Source organism: Piliocolobus tephrosceles, chromosome 12 (assembly GCF_002776525.5).
Source record: "Piliocolobus tephrosceles isolate RC106 chromosome 12, ASM277652v3, whole genome shotgun sequence".
Lineage (NCBI taxonomy): Eukaryota > Metazoa > Chordata > Mammalia > Primates > Cercopithecidae > Piliocolobus > Piliocolobus tephrosceles.
This window is the reverse complement of record NC_045445.1, coordinates 68,282,916-68,302,053: the sequence shown is the minus strand read 5'-3', so window position 1 is coordinate 68,302,053 and position 19,138 is coordinate 68,282,916.

Genomic DNA, 19,138 nt, shown 5'->3' with positions numbered 1-19,138 from the left:
CAATTTGCTTCGTAAATCTTCCCCCATTCCTTTATTTAGAGCTTTTATGTGTCTCTGCACTTGAGATGGGTTTCCTGAATACAGCACATCAATGGGTCTTCACTCTTTATCCAATTTGCCAGGCTGTATCTTTTAATTGGGACATTTAGCCTGTTTACATTTAAGGTTAATATTGTTATGTGTGAATTTGATCCTGTTGTTATGATGCTAGCTGGTTATTTTGCCCATTAATTGATGCAGTTTCTTCTTGTCGATGGTCTTTACAATTTGGTATGTTTTTACAGTGGCAGGTACCTGTTTTTCCTTTCCATATTTTGTGCTTCCTTCAGTAGCTCTTGTAAGGTAGGCCTGGTGGTGACAAAATCTCTCAACACTTGCTTGTCTGTAAAGGATTTAATTTCTCCTTCACTTATGAAACTTAGTTTGGCTGGATATGAAATTCTGGGCTGAAAATTCTTTTCTTTAAGAATGTTGAATATTGGCCCCTACTCTCTTCTGGCTTGTAGAGTTTCTGCAGAGAGATCTGCTGTTAGTGTGATGGGCTTCCATTTGTCAGTAATTTGATCTTTCTCTCTGGCTGCCCTTAACATTTTTTCCTTCATTTCAACCTTGGTAAATCTGGTAATGATGTGTCTTGGAGCTGCTCTTTTTGAGGAGTATCTTTGTGATGTCCTTTGCATTTCCTGAATTTGAATGTTGGCCTATCTTGCTCAGTTGGGGAAGTTCTCCTGGATAATATCCTGAACAATGTTTTACAACTTGGTTCTATTCTCCTTGTCACTTTCAGGTACATCAATCAAAAATAGGATTGATCTTTTCACATAGTCCCATATTTCTTGGAGGCTTTGTTTTTTCCTTTTTATTTTTTTTCTCTAATCTTGTCTTCATGCTTTATTTCATTAAGTTGATCAATCTCTAATATCCTTTCTTCCACTTGATCAATTTGGCTATTGATAGTTATGTATCCTTCACAAAGTTCTCGTGCCCCATCAGGTCATTTATGTTCTTCTCTAAACTGGTTATTCTAGTTAGCAATTCCTCTAACCTTTTCTCAAGGTTCTCAGCTTCCTTGCCTTGAGTTAGAACATGTTCCTTTAGCTCAGAGGAGTTTGTCATTATCCACATTCTGAAGCCAACTTCTGTCAATTTGTCAAACTCATTCTCCATCCAGTTTTGTTCCCTTGATGTCAAAGAGTTGCGATCCATTGGAGGAGAAGAGGTGTTATAGTTTTTGGGATTTTCAGCTTTTTTCTGCTGTTTTTTCCTCATCTTTGTCGATTTATTTACCTTTGGTGTTTGATGTTGGTGACGTTTGAATGGGGTTTCTGTGTGGACATCCTTTGTGCTGATGTTGATGCTATTTCTCTGTGTTAGTTTTCCTTCTAACAATCAGGCCTATCTTCTGCAGGTCCACTGGAGTTTGCTGGAGGTCAACTCCAGACCCTGTTTGCATGAGTATCACCAGTGGAGGCTGCAGAACAGCAAAGATAGCTGCCTATTTTCTCCTCTGGAAGCTTTATCCCAGAGGGCCACCCGCCCAATCCCAGCCAGAGCTCTCCCGTATGAGGTGTCTGTTGACCCCTACTGGTAGGTGTCTCCTAGTTAAGAGGCACAGGGGTCAGGTACCTACTTGAGGAGGTAATCTGTCCTTTAGCAGAGCTTGAGTGCTGTGCTGGGAGATCCACTGCTCTCTTCAGAGCTGGCACAGGAACGTTTAGGTCTGCTGAAGCTGCATCCATAGCCACCCCTTCCCCCAGGTGCTCTGTTCCAGGGAGATGGGAGTTTTATCTATAAGCCCCTGACTAGGGCTGTTGCCTTTCTTTCAGAGATGTCCTGCCCAGAGAGGAGGAATATAGAGAGGTTGTCTGGCTACAGTGGCTTTGCAGAGCTGTGGTGGGCTCTACCCAGTTGGAACTTCTTGGTGACTTTGTTTACAATGTGAGGGGAAAACCACCACTCAAGTTTCAGTAATGGCAGACCTTTCTCCCTGCACCAAGCTCAGGACCCCAGGTCATCTTCAGACTGCTGTGCTGGCAGCAAGAATTTCAAGCCAGTGGATCTTAGCTTGTTGTGCTCCATGGGGGTGGAATCTGCTGAGTTAGACCACTTGGCTCCCTGGCTTCCACCCCCTTTCCAGGGGAGTGAACAGTTCTGTCTCACTGGTGTTCCAGGCGCCACTAGAGTATGAAAAAACAAACAAACAAACAAACAAGCAAAAAACTCCTGCAGTTAGCTTGATATCTGCCCAAATGGTGGCCCAGTTTTTTGCTTGAAACCCAGACCCCTGTTGGTATAGGCGCCCAAGGGAATCTCCTGGTCTGTGGGTTGCGAAGACCATGGGAAAAGCATAGTATCTGGGCCAGAGTGTACCATTCCTCACGGTACAGCCCCTTATGGCTTCCCTTGGCTAGGGGAGAGAGTTCCCTGACCCCTTACACTTCCCAGGTGAGGCAATGCCCCACCCTGCTTCAGCTCACCCTCCTTGGGCTGCATCCACTGTCTAACCAGTCCCAATGAGATGAGCTGGGTATCTCAGTTGGAAATGCAGAAATCACCCATCTTCTGCAATGATCTCACTGGAAGCTGTGGATCAGAACTGTTCCTGTTCGGTCAACTTGCCAGCCACCCCTACAAAGCTTTTAAGCATCTTATTTCCCTAAGAGTTTTACCGCTGCTTCTTTTTGGGCCTTAACTGTTCTGTTATATTACTGTGCCTGTAATTTTTTGCTTCTGGAAATCTATGGGTCTGTCATCTCTTGTGGTTTCCAGAAGCCATGCATGCTACTTTCCATAGCATTTTCTATTCTGAGATTTGAGCTAGGTGACCTCGAGACCAATCTCACAGACAGCCTTCAGACAGGTTATAAAGTTGAAAATTCGGTCTGCTCTGCATTCTCCAGTTCATGGAAGGGAACTGGGAATCTGGTCACTGTTTACACCAAACTATGACATGCCATGGAGGGGATAGGGCAAGGGAAGTAAAAATGCCACAAATTTTTAATGTTTTAATGTGGCTTTTTCTGTATTAGTCATTTGCTTGATAACTATAGATCTTTGATTTTAAGAGCTCCTATAAAGTTAGTTTAGTCAGTTATCTAGTTTTTTGTTTTGTTTTGTTTCTCCATATTTCTGTAGGAGAATAAGGTCTTGAGCTTCCTTCTTCCATTTTGTTGATGTCACTCCCAAGTCTGGTTTATGTAGGTTTTTTAAATGCATATTCTGTTCAGTAGGGCTGGAGTGGGATCTGAAAATATGCATTTTTATAATTTCCTGGGGGGGATGTGCTATGTAGTCAAATTGTAAACCTCTGTTTTGGCGAGTAGACATTTATTACAATTGTTTCAAATTAGTACAAGATCAAATGTCAGCCCTGGGCCTAACTGGAATTAGTAGCCACAGGCACAATACATGGACATTATGAAGAGAAGAGCATTTATTGCAAGCACCTATGCCACACCCTTTCAGAAATCTCTTCCACAGCTTGTGTGGATCTCTGGGGTCTATACCCTTAATATAAGTAACTATGATTCAGAGGGTTACTTTATGAGGAGTATGTGTTGACTGAGGAATAGCAGTTATGAGAGGAAAAGCCTCTGTCTGACAGTTAAAGGAAAAACCTAAAACATCCTAGTAAAGACCAAATTCTAGCTGGGACAGCTCTGGCTCAGTAGTGCCTAGTATCAGAATATGAAAAGAGCAGTTGTGGTGGTGTTAAGACTCTTAAACTTCATTGATCAGAGGAAACATGGTCAGTGGAGAAGGTAGTACCTGCCCCAGAAGTCTGGAGGTGTAAGGGAATGACAGCCCCAATGGCATACAATGGACCAACAATGGTGGCCTTAAGTCAAGCAACAGCAGTGGCCCTGACTATAGTAGCTTCTGAGCAACGTTTTTTTAGCAGTGTTAAGATGGATTTAATCTTTGCAGGTACATTAGGAGAAGTGGCTTTAAAACTTGTTTTAAGTGAAACTGGGTTGATAGGGGCTGTATCCTTTCAGTGAAATATGGATTTTTTGCAAGAAAAAGTAAGAACTGAGCCTCATTTTTTTATTATAACAAGGAACATTTCCTTAGATAAATGCTACATTGTTAGACATTATAAATGCAAACAACTCCCACATAATCCTTTTGGTTAGCTTCTGTATTATTAAGTGATTGCTTTGATGTGTGTGTGTGTGTGTGTGTGTGTGAGAGAGAGAGAGAGAGAGAAGGAGAGAGACACAGTCAGAGAGAGAGAGAGAGAGATTGTTCCAAGCTTTAGAATCCTTTCTGTGCTAAATATGCATATAATCTGTTCTCTGGTTAGCAGCTGTGCATGCCGTGTGCAAGGCCTCTTGTTGCTGGCTTTGTTTGCCCTGCTCACTGCACAAAGTGATGGAAAAGGAAATTATTTACTATGGTAACCCTGTCTCTATTATGGTTAAGTCATTTGCATAAGAAGCATAAGGCCGGTACATATCATCAAGTGTTTGTGGCATCTCTTTGTATGGAGATTTGTTTTAAAGAAAGAAGAAACAATTGCTGTAGCTTTGCAAAATAAAATCTTCTATATGGCTAGAGATAGAAAGGTGAACTAAGTGCCCTCTCAAAGTCCATATTACCATTTGAAGCCTTTCATTTTATACGCTTGGAAAATCACTCACATACTCATTTGCATGGATCTACATAAATAATAAATCTGCCTCTGCTTTTATGTAAGCACTGACTGTGCCGCTCACTCCAGAGTGTGTTTGGACCCAGAGAAGTCCAGGTTAACCTCCCAAAAAGTACCATGTTGCAGCTTCAGTGTTAGCCCTACTTGTTATGTACTTAACGACGTCTAGGCAGAGAGCAAGTTTTCTTTACCATTTCCAACATTTGTACAGAGCTTTATCAAAACATTTATCCTGAGGTAGGGGCCCCTTTTGACAGAAAGTCAAACGTCACTTTTTAAACAATAAGAACTAAGACCTTTCCAATATCATCTTCCACTTCCACCTCCTCCAACTCCAAAACCACAGTCTACCTTAGATTGATTGGAAGGTGTTTCTGTTGGGTTAGCTAGCGGTTACAAACAAACGCTGGGGAAGCAAGAAAAGAGATGCAGATTTTGAACAAATGGTCCTTCAATTGAACTGAAACCGTGATAGGTTAAACCCATCTTAAATCACTGTAACACAACTAAGTGTGTGTGAGGAGGGGTGAGGGTTAGCAGGGAATTAGAGTGTCGTTTGATATACATAATTTAGGCTAGGTGTGGCTAGTTTTAGATTCAAACCAGATTAATGAATGAATGACAAGTTCCAGTAGTTCTTGTTACTTACGATAATGCCCTTTCCTCAAAAAAGCAGAGGAATTTTAAACTTTATGATAGTGTCAAAATGATACATAATCAGTAGAAACAATACTTCAAGTACTCATACAACCATTCTGCTTTTCACCTTCAGTACATTATTCAATCAATTATATAAGATATTCAACACTTTGTAATAAGATAGACTTTGCATTAGATGATTTTGCCTAGTGTAGGCTAATGTAGGTGTTCTGAGCATGTTTAAGGTAAGTTTGGCTAAACTATCATGTTCAGTAGGTTAAGTGTATTAAATGCATTTTCAACTTAGTATATTTTCAACTTACAATGAGTTTATAGGGATGTAACCCCATAGTGAGTCCAAGAGCATCTGTACAATACTACTGAATATAGTAGCTCCTGGCCTCACTTGTTTGCCTTATACAAAGTAATAGGAACAGCTAAGAGCTGTTACCTTACGAATCTCCCAGATGACAATTTGTGATTATAGGTATAATTAAAGAGGATTCATTTGAGCCAAATATAACACTTTGGTAAAGTTTATGGGGAAAATTCAAAATAATTTTGTTAAGTTTAAAATGAAACCACAGCATTACTAACTCCTTTTGGAGTTAACTTGTGTTGGAATTATTAACTTTATTGTTTTGTCTTCTTTATCTCTACAACTTCTTACATATATATACTTGCTTACTTCTCAGGTTGCGGTGTAGGGTGGAAGAAAATGGATTTGGAAGCACTTTGAACTCTCAGGAGGAAAAGCGCTTAATAAGTATAAAACATTATTATAAATGTATTACCTCATTTTTATCTGTCAGAAAATCTTGCTTGTGAATGGAATTAATCTTGGAGGAAGACTACATTAACATCTGAGGCTATAGAGCTCTCTTCTCATCTTTTGATGTTATCAATTCCTTTTATTTTTTCAAATTTTATTTCTGTGTGTACCCACTGGCATGCATGCAAATATGAACCCGAAGCTGCTCCACCAGCATGCACACACACGGGGGCCCATCACCACCCTGCTGGAGCACTTTTGCCAGCAGCCTCGTGGGAGTGTTGGTGCCAGTGAACTGGGGACACCTGGGCCTCCCCAGCACAGTGGTGCTTAAACTCATAGGGCCAGACAACAAATCTCTAGGCCCGGTCATAGCCCCCTACCCAGGGTTAGAGCATACAGTCCAGGAGTGCTGAGCTGAGCCTTAGGCCACTAAAATAATACAGAAAGGAAGCCGATCGACCAAACTCAACTTGTGCCACAGTCAAACCCTCAATAGTATCAAAGAAAATGAAAGCAAAATATCCCATCCAAAAGATAGCGTCATCAAAGATAAAAGGAACATCAGCCCACGCAGATGAGAAAGAACTAGTGCACGAACTCTGGCAGCTCTAAAAGCATGAGCATCTTCTTACCTCCAAACTATCACATTAGCTCCCCAGCAATGGTTCTTAATAAGAGTAAAATAGCTGAAATGACAGACATAGAAATAAGAATCTGGATGGCAAAGAAGCTCATTAAGATACAGGAGAAGGTTGAAAGCCAATCTAAGGAAAACAGTAAAACAGTGCAAGAGCTGAAAGATGACATAGCCATTTTTTTTTTTTTTTTTTTTTTGAGACGGGGGCTCGCTCTGTCCCCCAGGCTGGAGTGCAGTGGCCGGATCTCAGCTCACTGCAAGCTCCGTCTCCCGGGTTCACGCCATTCTCCTGCCTCAGCCTCCCGAGTAGCTGGGACTACAGGTGCCCACCATCTCCCCCGGCTAGTTTTTTGTATTTTAGTAGAGACGGGGTTTCACCGTGTTAGCCAGGATGGTCTTGATCTCCTGACCTTGTGATCTGCCCGTCTTGGCCTCCCAAAGTGCTGGGATTACAGTCTTGAGCCACCGCGCCCGGCCGACATAGCCATTTTAAGAAAGAACCAAACAACTTCTGGAAATAAAAGTTCACCACAGAAATTTCAGAATGCAATTGGAAGGATTAATAACAGAACAGACTAAGCTGAGGAAAAAATCTCTTACCTGAAAAACCAATCTTGTGAATCAATGCAGACAAACAAAAATAGAGAAAGCAGAATATAAAAAATAAATGAAAACTTTGAGAAATATAGTATTATGTAAAAAGACAAAACCTACAACTCACTGACATTCTTGAGAGAGATTGAAAGAGAGTAAGGAACTTGGAAAACATATGAAAGGATATTGTCCATGAAAATGTCACCAACCTCACTAGAGAGAGGTCAACATTCAAATTCAGCAAATTCAGAGAACTCTTGTGAGATACTATACAAGATGACTATCCCTAAAACATAGTTTTCAGATTCTCCAATGTCAATGCAAAAGAAAAAAAATTTAAAGGCAGCTAGAGAGAAGGGACAGGTCACCTACAAAGGAAACCCCATAGGCTAATAGTGGTCTTTTCAGCAGAAACCCTACAAGCCAGAAGAGACTTGGGACTTATATTCAGCATCCTTAAAGAAAAGAAATTCCAGCCAGGTATGGTGGTTTGTGCCTGTTGTCCCAGCTATGCTGGAAGTTGAGACAGGAGGATTGCTTGAGCCCAGGAGTTTGAGGTTGCAGTGAGCTATGATCACACCACTGCCCTCCAGCCTGAGCAACAGAGCAAGACCCTGTCTCCAAAAATGTAAAGAAAAGACAAAAAGAAAAGAAAAGAAAGGAAATTACCACCAAGAATTTCATATGTAGCCAAACTAAACTTCACAAGCAAAGAAGAAATAATATTCTTTTCAGACAAGGAAATACTAGGAGAATTCGTTATCACCAGACCTGCCTTACAAGAGGTCCTGAAGGGAGTGCTAAACACAGAAACAAAAGACTGTAACTGGCCACCACAAAAACACATGTAACTGCATAACCCATTAACACTATAAAGCAACTGTGGGAGCTTCTGAATAGCTGAACACATGGAAATTTCTGGGGGTGGCATGCCCAGGGAGAGAATGGTAGCTCCACACCTCTTCCCCTTGTACCTCACCCTATGCATCTCTGCATCTGTACCCTTTGCAATACACTTTATAATAAACCAGTAAATATATGTGTTCCCCTGAATTCTGTGAGTCACTCCAACAAATTAATCAAACCAAAAGAGAAGATCATGGGGACTCCAACTTGAAGCTGATTAGTCAGAATTTCTGGGTGTCTGGGCATGTCACTGGTGTGAGGGAGACACAGTCTTGGTGACTGAGCCCTCCATCTGTCGGATCTGACACTATCTTTAGGTAGATAGCGTCAGTGAAGCAGTATTTGCTGGAAAGGCCTTGGCTCACAGATTTCGATATAGAAAGGATAAAAGGGTGGGAGATGAGAAACTTTTGATTCCTGGGTGGCCATGTGATCACTCATGGTATGAAGACACAGTTGCATTGAGATCAGCTACTAAAAGCAAAAGTTACCAGTGTAATTTAGAGATGAATCCAACTCCCTAGGAATTGGTTCATTGGATGTGTAAGGAAATGTAAATGAATAAGAGAAAAGTGAAACATTCAATCCTCCTGTTGTTGTTATCTGTAATAGCTAAAATGAAACTAAAAGAGAATGTTGGGTCTGCCTTTGATGCTAGACGAAGCTCAGATTTTAGTAAGTCTGAGCTTAGGCCACCAGCCTCAAAGCCACCACCCAAATATGCGGAGGCAACACAATGTACCTCTAAGATCTGCAGTTACAAAATAGGTAGTCAATGTGGGGGAAGGGAAAAACCAAGTAACTATTGAAACCAGAGCGTATAGTGTGAGGAATTCTTTCATTGTATAAATCAGTATTATCAGCTTCCTGAAGAACCTTTGCTAACATGCATTAGAAGATCCACTAATGTAGGGACAGTACCTTCAGAGTGGAAGAGCATGTTTAGGTTGATACAGGACCCACAGATCACTATGGAATAATTGCAAATGGGTGTATGTGATCCAGACACACAGGAGGTTATTCCTGAAGACAGCCAGCCTGACAGACTGGGAAAAAGCCACTGTAAGGTCTGTTTATCCTGAAAAGTGGACTGTCCAAATCCACCTATAAATGTAAGTAGAACATCACAGATGAGGTAGCTGATATGCTTTGTATGCAAGCCAAGTAGAACACCACAGATGAGGTAGCTGTTATGCTTTGTATTCAAGTCATGTGAGACTGGCTTTATGATGATAGGGATATTCACTCCCTGAATATGCCTGTTATCCAGGTCATAGTAAATGCTGTTTTAAGGTGGGGGTGGGTCATTCTACATGGGCACCCCATGTGATGTTACTCCTGCAGAATCAAACAGTTAGAGAAGTTGTATCAAATTTACGATATCAGCTTCCCCTCGTGGCTTTTACAGGTGCTAATATAAGCATCAGATCAATTAACAAGAGAATGGGGAAAGGCAAAAGGGACCTTCAAAGGACTTATACAAAGAATGTGGAAATTTTAAAATAATTATTAGGCAATAAGGTGAATAAAGAAAATACTGATGGGGTGAAGCTAAGAATAAAAAGAAGGGAGAGAGTCATGGGACTCATCCCATCAGGGTGGAAATCTTTATACGGTTCTAAGAAATGAAATGAATACAATAGAAATTGATGGGGTTAAAACAAAGGTCTTAAAAGAATACTATCCAAATTTGGGTGGATCAAAGGGAGCCCCTTCTTGTTCCCCAACATTAAAGGGCTTCAAACCAGTTTGCTGCATTTCTCCCAATCTGGAGAAATTTTAAAGGCTGGAAGGCAGAGATTACAACGAAAAACTTGATCTGAAATTACCTGGGTCAATAGTAGGGCAGACTAATCAAGATAAAGATTGACAAAAAGGGGTCCTTTGACTCAACCCTTGCTTGGGGACCAAAAGCCTTTTGCACAAGAGAGGATAAAATGGTCTGGGAATGGAGAAAGAAGTTCCTGAAACTAGAACATAAAAATGCAAGGTCTGATAAGAGTGTGAAAGTTGGCATATTTAAACAGACTTCATTTGAAGTGGTTGCATCTCTTTTACCTGATTGTATCATGAGAATGAGCACTGTATCTGATTGGGGAATGTTTCCTCTACTTGGTACTATAAAACAGAAGGCGTGTAAATCTACTCTTCAAGTAATATTAATTAGACATGCTAAATGTGAACCAGTAAGTCTGCCCAAGCCCACACATTGCAAAGTAGAGGCTAGAGTGCAGGTAGGGACAAATGCTCCCCTTGATAACCCTCTGTGGAGCACTTCCTGGGGCTTATGGTGAAAGCCTTGAGTGTCTCCCATCACCAACTACTGGGATTTTGAACTAGAGAATTTCCACTTGAGGGGCATGTACTCCCATCCTATGAAATGTTATGTATTTCTTTTCCCATAGGACTGACTGTGGAACTGTGTAAGAAGCTGTTGGATTCTTCAGTGTTCAAGAAACAGCTCTCAACTGACTGAACACGAGTTGCTTGATTTGGGAATGGTAATTCTAAGGTAAATGGACACCATTTTCTGCTACTTTGATAAAAGAAGGTAAAAGCAGATTTGCTCAGTGAGATGAATTACATGCTGTTTTTCTAACAGTGATGGAAAAAAATGAACAATGATAGAAGCCCCTGTGTTTGGGTTTTTACTGGCTCATGGGCAGTGACCATGGCCTGGCCACACACTCAGGCAAGGGGGTGATGGAAACATGTCTTATTAAAAGAATGCTTCTATAGAGCAAGGCCCTATGGAGATTTAAGGGGTGAATTAAAGCAGAACAAGTCAATGACCAACAAGTCAATGACCAACAAAAGAACTCCCTTCTGGATTCGGAAGGTGATTGGAATTGACAAGCAGATTATCCCCATGTGTTCCCTTGATGTGGCCACTTGCATCATTGAAACAGTTGGATATGGGAGTACTGTAGCAGTACAGACATGGGATGAATCAAGACATGTTCCTTCTTCACTTTCTCAGGCACAAAATCCCAGAAAGAACTGTTCTGTATTTCAGCAAGTGCGACAGAGACTGCTGATGGCTATGGAGCAGATTCTCTGGTTGAAAGGCTCTGAACATAGCTGGCAAGTGAGACTAATGCTTGTAGCCCTAGAGGGCTAAAATGGGTCTTGACAGGAATAGACACTGGCTCTAAAGTGGGCTTTGTTTATCCAACTGAAGATGATAATGTTCAGAGTGCCATAAAAAGCATAGAACAGAAGATATTGCATGGATTTGAGTGATCACTCATCATTTCTTCAGATCAAGGAACATACTGTACAGTCCTTAATGTCCAACAATGGGTAGAGTGATATCCTGCTAAAAGTAATAGCTCGACAGAGAAGTGGAACAGGCAATTGAAACATTGATTGTCTAAAATAGGCAAAGATAAAAGCATGAAGGGCTGGCTTACATGCTTGCATAACAACTACAATTCTTTCTTTCTTTCTCAAATTACCTCAGAAGTAAAATATTTTATTTTTTCTACCTGATGCAGTGGTCCTAGAACCTGGAAAGCAGCTACAAGTTTAAATAGCAGGAGTGATTTCTAAGCAAAATGTACAATTGTATTTTTAAACCTTATGTCAAAATTCCTAAAGGAACTATAGGGGTGGGTTGTGCCTTCACCCCATCTAGAAAAATTGGGGCTAACAGTGAATGCAGCTGTATTGCCTGATGGTAAAAATAGTTCACTAGTCTGCACCTATGTAACCTTACTCTATCTGAATGGAAGTGGATTGAGGAGGAGCTACTTGCCAGACTTGTATTGCTACCTGCAATCTAGAACAGCACAGTGGCGATTCTAATGTCTCTTCCAAAGTTGAAAAAGGTTTGGGTATTAATGGAGAGAAGGAGAAATACTAGCTGCGATTAAAGAAATGAATAACTGGGTTATTAACTGAGGTAAATTCGAAATTACATTAACAACTCAAAATAGTCTCAAAGCAATAGATGATATTGTCTCTTAGTACAATTATTCCAGATGCCAGAAAGGGTAATGCTGTATAATTACTGACGCCATTGCTGCTTTTGGAAGCTGACAAGATTGAGAGGAAACCTACAAACCTGAGTGGCCTCATCCTGGGAGACATTTATACAACATGATGGACTGGAATAATTAATAATGATTTTATATAACATATATTTTTTGATGTAAATGATCCATGGTTGAAAGCCAGGAGGTGGGCTGTGGTGTTATGGTATATATTGGTTTTCATCAATGGTTTGTGGCTTATAACTCCTATTACCCTTATTAAAGTATTTTGTTATAATACTGAGTGTGTTAAGCCTCAAGGGTAAGCCACTGAATGTCTCCTTCCTTCCTTCCCCCACCTTTCTGATTGTGGATATTAAGACCAGCTCATGAGAGGGTTCCACCCTGTACCCTGAGACAAGTAATGCTTGTATAATGAAGCTTCCACAAAATCCCAAGATAACAAGGTTCAGTGGGTTGTAAAAGCTGAAAACATGGAGGCTCCTGGATGGTGACATGAGCAGGAAGGGCATAGAAGGTTCACATCCCTTTCCACATACCTCACCCTATATATATATCTTCATCTTTATCCTTTGTGATATCTTTTATAATAAACCAGTAAATGTAAACAAAAAATAAATCAACTATACAATCAAGTCTACATAACAACCAACAGTGTGATGACAAGATCAAATCTTCCGATACTAATATTAACCTTGAATATAAATGGGCTAAACACCCCACTTAAAAGACACAGAATGGCAATTTAGGTAAAGAAGAAAGACCCAACTGTATGCCATCTTCAAAAAGCCTATCTGTCCTCCAGTGACACTCGTAGGCTCAAAGTAAAGGGAAGGAAAAAGATCTGTCAAACAAAAGAAAACCCCAAAAAAGCAGGGATTGCTATTCTTATTTCAGAAAAAACAGACGTCAGTCCAACAATAATCAAAAAGGACAAAGAAGACCATTAAATAATGATAAAAGACTTGAGTCAACAGGACTTAATAATATATTGAATATATATGCACCTAACATGGGAGCACCCAGATTCATAAAACAACTTCTTAGAGACCTACAAAGAGACTGATATAGTGACACAGTCATAGTGGAAGACTTCAATACTCCCCTAACAGATGGTGTTAGGGAGATCTTGTCATCACACTGTTAGCTTTGTTCGGTTGTTATGTAGACTTGATTGTATAGTTTATTTATTTTTTGTTTACATTTACTGGTTCATTATAAAGGATATGATAAAAGATACAGATGAAGATACACATAGGGTGAGTTATGTGGGAAGGGATGTGAACCTTCTATGCTCTTCCTGGTCATGTCACCATCCTAGTGTTAAACAGATCATCAAGGCAGAAAACTACCAAAGATATTCAGGGCCTAAACTTAATGGTTGACCAAATGGACCTAAAAAACATCTATAGAATACTACACCCAACAACAAAATATATGCTTTTCTTAACTGTACATAGCATATATTCTAAGACTGACCACACACTTGGCCATAAAATAACAGATTCTGGTGATGCTGCAGAGAAAAGGGAATGCTTATACACTGCTGGTGGGAATGTAAATTAGTTCAGTCACTGTGGAAAGCAGTGTGGAGATTCCTCAAAAAAATTAAAACAGAACTACCATTCAACCCAGGAATCTAATTACCGGGTATATACCCAAAAGAATATAAATTACTGTAACAAAAAGACACATACACTTGTTTGTTCTTTGCAGCAGCATTCACAATAGCAAAGATATGGAGTCAGCCCAGATGTCTATCAACAGCATATGGGATAAAAAATATGTGGTACATACACTCCATGAAATACTATGCAGCCATAAAAAATAATGAAATAATGTCATCTGCAGGAACATGAATTCAGCTGGAGGCCATTATCCCAAGAGTATTTAAAAAAAGAACAGAAAATAAAATACTGTATGTTCTTACTTATAAGTGGAAGCTAAAACTTGAGTACACATGGATACAAAGTGGAAAACAATAGACACTGGGGCCTACTTGTGGATGAAGGGTGGAAAGATGGTGGGAGAAGGGAGAGGGTTAAAAACTACCCATAGGGTACTGTACTCGCTACCCAAGTGACAAAATCATTTGCGTATCAAACCCCAGGAACACACAGTTTGCCCACATACAAACCTGCATATGTACCCACTGAACCTAGAGTAAAAGTTGAAAAAGAAAAAATATATATATTTTTTATTTTATGTATTAATTGTATTCTTTCTTTTCTTTTATTTTTCAAGTGACTTGGTCTATAATTTCTAACCTGAAAATTAAAAAAAAAACTTACCTACCTCAATAGCCTCATTTTGAAGATAAAGCGTGTACATTTATTTTATATCTCAGATTTTTTAAATCTTCCTATTTATATTTGATTGTGTCCAGAAAACTTGCTACAGACTTTGCAAAGTGAAATTTGATCCTATGTGTTTCTCTGTTTGCATCACTATAAAGAAACATCTGAGATTGTGTAATTTATAAAGAAAAGAGGTTTATTTGGCTCACAGTTCTGCAGGCTGTACAAGAAGCATGGTGCCAGTATCTGCTTCAGGTGAGGGCCTCAGGAAGCTTCCATTTATGCTAGAAAGTGAAGGGGAAGCATGTATGTTACATGGTAAGAGATGGAGTAAGAGAGAGAAGGGGTAGGTTCCAGGCTCCTTAAACAAGCAGTTCTCACGTGATCCCAGAGTGAGAACTCACACATTGCCATGAAGAAGGCACCAAGTAATTAATGAGGAATCCACCCCCAGGACCCAAATGCTTCCTATGAGGCCCCACTTCCAACACTGGAGGTCAAATTTCAACATAAGCATTGGAGGAGACAAACATCCAAACAATATCTTTTGTCCTGGCCCTGGAAATCTCATGTCTTTCTCACATTGCAAAATATAATCATGACTTCCCATTACTCTCCAAAAGTTTTAACTCATTTCAGCATCAACTCAATCAAAAGTCCAAAATACAAAGTCTCATCTGAGTCTCAAGACATGTTCCTTCCACCTATGAGACTGTATAATCAAAACCAAGTTGTTTACTTTCAAGATTCCAACACTGATGTTACAGGCAGTCAAAAAATGTAAAATTGGTCAAAAGAAAGGAGCAACAGTCCCCACACAAGTCTGAACCCCAACTGGACAGTCATTAAATCTTGAAGCTTCAAAATAATCTCCTTTTACTCCAGGGCACACTAATGTGAAGGCTGGGCTCCCAAGGCCTTGGGTAGCTCTGCTTCTGTGGCTTTGCATGGTGCTGCCCCTATGGCTGCTCTCAGAGGTTGGAGTTGAGTGCCTGCAGCTTTTCCAGGCTCAGGGTGCAAGCTGCCAGTGGCTCTACAATTCTGGGATCTGGAGGGTAGCAGCCCACTTCCCACAGCTCCACTAGGCAATACCCCAATAAGAACTCCATGTATGGGCTCCAACCTCCACATTTCCCTTCCACACTGCCCTAGTAGAGGCTCTTTGTGAAGGCTCTGCTCCTGCAGCAGCTTTTTGCCTAGACACCAGGCTTTTTAATACATCCCCTGAAATGTAGGTGGAAGATGCCAAACCTTCAGTCTTGCATTCTGCACACCTTCAAGTTTAACATCTCCTGGAAGCCAACAAGGCTTACAGCTTACACTCTCTGTAGTAGCAGCCTGAGCTGTGCCTGGGGCTCTTTGAGCCACAGCTGTAGCTGGAGCAGCAGGGATGTGGGCAGCAGTGTCCCAAGGCTGAGCAGGGGAGTAGTGCCCCAGGCCTGGCCACTGAAATCATCCTTTTCTCTGAGGCCTCTGGACCTTTGATGGGAGGAACTGCCTCAGAGATTTCTGAAATGCCTTCAAGGCCTTTTCCCATTTTCCTGAATATTAGCACCTGGCTTCCTTTCAGTCATGCAAATCTCTCTAGGAAGTGGTTGTTCCTCAGCCTGCTTGTATTCCTCTTCTGAAAATGCTCTTTCCTTCTCTGCAATATTGTCAGATTGTAACTTTTCCAAACTTTTACACTCTGCTTCCTTTTTAAATGTAAGTTTCAGCTTTAAGTCATTTGTTTGCTCCTGTATCTTATAATAGGCTGTTAGAAGCAGCCAGGTCACTTCTTGAATGCTTTGCTGATTAGAATATTTTTCCACTAGATACCCTAGGTCATCTCCCTTATGTTCAAACTTTCTTAAAGACTTAGGGCATGGACAATGCAGCCAAGTTCTTTGCTAAGGAATAACAGGAGTCACATTTACTCCTGTCCCCAATAACTTCCTCATTTCCATCTGGGATCTCATCAGCCTGGCCTTCATTGTCCATATTTCTATCAGCTCGATCACAACTATTTAACCAGTCTCTAAGAAGTTTCAAACTTTCCCTCATCTTCCTGTCTTCTTCCAAGCCCTCAATACACTTCCAAACTCTGCTCATTACCCAGTTCCAAATCTACATCCGTATTTTCAGTTATCTTTATAGCAATAGTACTAATTTCACTCCATAGTATCAATGTTCTTTGTTAGTTTATTTGTGTTTTTATAATGTATGTTTATATATATGTTTGAGATGGGGTTTCACTCTCGTCACCTAAGCTGGAGTGCAATGGCACGATCGTGGCCCACTGCAACCTCCCCCTCCCAGGTTCAAGCATACACACACACACACACACACACACACATATACAGCATGTAATATAGCAATTTGTCAGGCATGTTATATAAGTTAACCTGTTAGTTAGGTTTTACCATTATCTTCATTTTTGAAGAAGAGGATTGAGGCCCAGAGATGGCAACCAACTTGCCCAGGATCACACAGCTAGTAAGTGCTGAACCAAGATTTGAACCCATGCAATCTTGATCACTGTATTATAGTGCCTAAAAATGTTATATTTCTGACTTTGAAATAAAAAGACTGGAGCTTGATTTCTGGCTCTACCAATTAACTGTTGATGCAACTTTAGATATGTTACTTAATATTCTTAATCCTCAGTTTTTTTACTTGTAGAATGGAAATAATAAAATTATCTGCCTCATAAGATGATTCTTGTGAGGGTTTAATGAGATAATACATTTGAAGTACTTAGCACAGTGCTTGGTGTGTAATGCCTATTCAACAGATGTGTCCTAGTCAGTTCAGGCTGCCATAGCCAAATACTTCAGACTTGATGACTTAAATAAGAGAAATTTATTTTCTCACAGTTCTAGAGACTGGGAAGTCGAAGATCAAGATACCAGTATGGTTGGTTTTTTTGCGTGGGCTGTTTTCATGGCTTGTAGAAGTCTACTCTTTACTGTTAGCCTGCATAGCAGGAAAGGCAAGGTAGAGCAAACTCTCTGGTGTCTCTTCTTATAAGGGCACTCACTAATCCCACCATAAATACATCATCATTATGAATTCATCTAAACCTAACTATTTCCCAGAAGCCCAGTCTTCAAATATCATCACATTGAGGGTTAATGTCTCACATATAAATTTGGGGAGAACACAATTTAGTGCATAGCAAACATTGTCTATTTACATTAACATTTTTGTGTCTTTGAAGTTTTTAAATTAAACAGATCTATATTCAAATCCTGGCTCCACCACTTACCAACCACGTGGCATCAGTTAATTTTCATAGTGAGTCTGAGCCTCAATTTTATTATCTGTAAAATGGGATTGTTAGAAGTAACTTCCTCATAAGATTATTGTGTGGATGAAATGAGATGATATAAGTAAAACATATGTAAAATACCTCGTTTTTTTCCACCATTTTTCCTCAGTGCAAATAATTTTGCTCTAGGTATATTTGGTCAAAGAATGAAATGTAACACAGTGATAAAGAGTCTTTGGAGTAATAAAAATCTGTGTTGGTGTCCCAAGTTCCCCCATTTGCTAATTGTGTCAATTTAGGCAAGTGACTTAATCCCTCTAAACCATAATTCCTCATCTAGAAAATAAGAAAGATTGCATCTACCCCAACAGAATTGTTTGTAGGATTATATAAGATAAACCATAAAAAGTTCCTGGCACACGGTAGATGCTCAATTAATGCTACTTATCATTATTCAAAGATATCATTCCATTCTTTTGAAAACTAAAAATTCTAGTCAAATTTTTAGACAAAGGCTAAATTTTTTTTGAAATTCTAGTCAAAACTCTAAGTCAAAAACTGTTTCAAAATTCTAGTCGAAAATTTTCTTCTAGAGACTGAAACAATAGCTCTCAAAGTATTTAGTGCACAGCCCTAACCTACTGACAAAAGGAAGTTCTCATTTTAAAACTTTCTATTTTTAAGGCAATGAGAGTAGGGGAGTTACTCTATATTTTGGACCACGATTGTCGACTGGGTCCTCAGTGAATATTTTTTAACTGACCATCCACATTTATTCTTTAAAGCAGTGAAAGGAGCCAAGAGTTGGAAGAATGTGGTGCTCTGTAAAAAAAGATATACAACACACATCGGGGCCTATTATGAGGGGGGAGGGGGGAGGGATTGCATTGGGAGTTATACCTGATATAAATGATGAATTGATGGGTGCTGACGAGTTGATGGGTGCAGCACACCAACAAGGCACAAGTATACATATGTAACAAACCTGCACGTTATGCACATGTACCCTAGAACTTAAAGTATAATAATAAAATAAAAATAAAAATAAAAAAAGATATACAAATCTTATAAAAAATAGTCATAAATTTGTGGTATTAATAAAACCCTGAACCTGAAATTAAAAATGGATTTGAATAACTGGATTTCTTTCTTTCTTTAAAGATATTATTATGATTCTGTTATTGCATGTGTAATCCATATTTATTATTGAAAATATACAATATACAAACAAGCAAAAACAAGTTCCTTGACCAAGCGCTTACCCCTATCAGCAGTTTAGTATATGTACTTGCAGGCATTGTATGTATGCACTTGTGTGTGTTTATGATGAATAAATAAATACATATAAATATATTTTAATGAAATGGGATATATTATTCATAGTTCTGTGT